Source organism: Nanorana parkeri, unplaced genomic scaffold (assembly GCF_000935625.1).
Source record: "Nanorana parkeri isolate BGI_ZX_2015 unplaced genomic scaffold, ASM93562v1 scaffold4109, whole genome shotgun sequence".
Lineage (NCBI taxonomy): Eukaryota > Metazoa > Chordata > Amphibia > Anura > Dicroglossidae > Nanorana > Nanorana parkeri.
Genome location: NW_017310376.1, coordinates 17837 through 19341, shown reverse-complemented (window position 1 = coordinate 19341; position 1505 = coordinate 17837). Strand labels below are relative to the sequence as shown.

Genomic DNA, 1505 nt, shown 5'->3' with positions numbered 1-1505 from the left:
TTTTTTTTTTTTTTTTTTTTTTTTTTTTTTTTTTAGGATGTCATTTTGTTTTGGATTTTGGCTTATTTTCTCAGTGGGAGGTATGATGGGGTGTGATTATGGGGGGAGGGGGGGGGGGGGGGGGTGTCAATGCTGAGGTCTGGTGAACCCAAAACTATGTGGAGAGAATTGGTTGCAGTACTGAACACCGTGACACCCTCATTTTTGGGTGTAGTACTGAACACCGTGCCACCCTCATTTTTGGGTGTAGTACTGAACACCGTGCCACCCTCATTTTTGGGTGTAGTACTGAACACCGTGACACCCTCATTTTTGGATGTAGTACTGAACACCGTGCCACCCTCATTTTTTGGGTGTAGTACTGAACACCGTGCCACCCTCATTTCCCCCAAAGCTTGCAAATCAAATGTGGGTTTGTTGTGCTCCCCCAGCGGGGGACCTCAGCAGTCGATTTCCTGCCTGGGACCTTGCAGACAAAGCGTCTCCTGGTGGGTGTTGTCACCAGACTGAAAAAAGTGTCACCTCACCGTGTGTGTATTTCAATGTTCAAAATGCTTAAAAAAGGTCACATGTCATAACTCCTCCCCCATACATCACATGATCGTAGAACCTTCAGGGAAAGAACAAAGGTTAACTGACTGATACTAAGGGTTTTATCGTACAGTATGGAGGAGTTCTGATCATTGGGTCTCTTTATGGTATTTCTGGTTCGGTTAGCTGTAGAGTGCCGGGGGTTTGGGCTCTGTGGAGCGCAGAACAATAGCCGGAACCAGAACCGTCACTTTCGGATCTGTTATTCTGAACTAGAAGCTAGGGATGCACCGATACTAGTATCGGTGCCGATACCGAGTATTTAGGCGAGTACTCGCCCAAATGCTCTGATGCCCAGCCCTTCACTTCCTGTATCAGGAAACCAGGCAGCGCGTCATTACACACTGCCCTGCTTCCTGATTGGTCGGGAAGCCGGCTCCATGCTCCCTCGTCACTTGCGTAATGACGCGCGGCCCGGCTCCCTGATTGGTCGGGAGGCTGGCCAGTCAGAAAGCCGAGCGCCGTGTAACGAGGCGGCGCCCGGCTTTCTGATTCATGCTCCCTCGTCACCCCATAACGAGGGAGCCGGCTTCCCGGCCAATCAGGAAGGCCGGATTTTTTTTTCGCCGTCCGTTCCGCCAGTCAGTGCTGGCGGATCGGAGCGGGGAGGGGGGAATCCAGCCCCTCCCCCGTCACGGCAGAGAGCCGTCACAGTATCGAGAGGTGAGCGAACGCCGGTATGTGTTCGCTCACCTCCAGATCTACTGAGCCGACCTGTGACAGTCTCATTGTCACAGGTCGGCTCCTCAAAAGGAGTTAGGTCTCTAATCACTCAAGGGTTGCCACCTGTCCAGCATTCACCCGGACAGTCCGGGTTTTGAACGCTGTGTCCGGGTTTCATGGCGGCAGAAACCCGGACACCAGATGTCAGGCAGACAGGGGCAACCAAAATTAAGATAGGGGCTACCGCCCCC

General features: G+C 52.4%; 1 pseudogene; it reads left to right on the top strand.

The window, feature by feature from the left end:
• LOC108803732 overlaps nt 1–1505 on the top strand; it is a 14654-nt pseudogene that overhangs the window by 1760 nt on the left and 11389 nt on the right.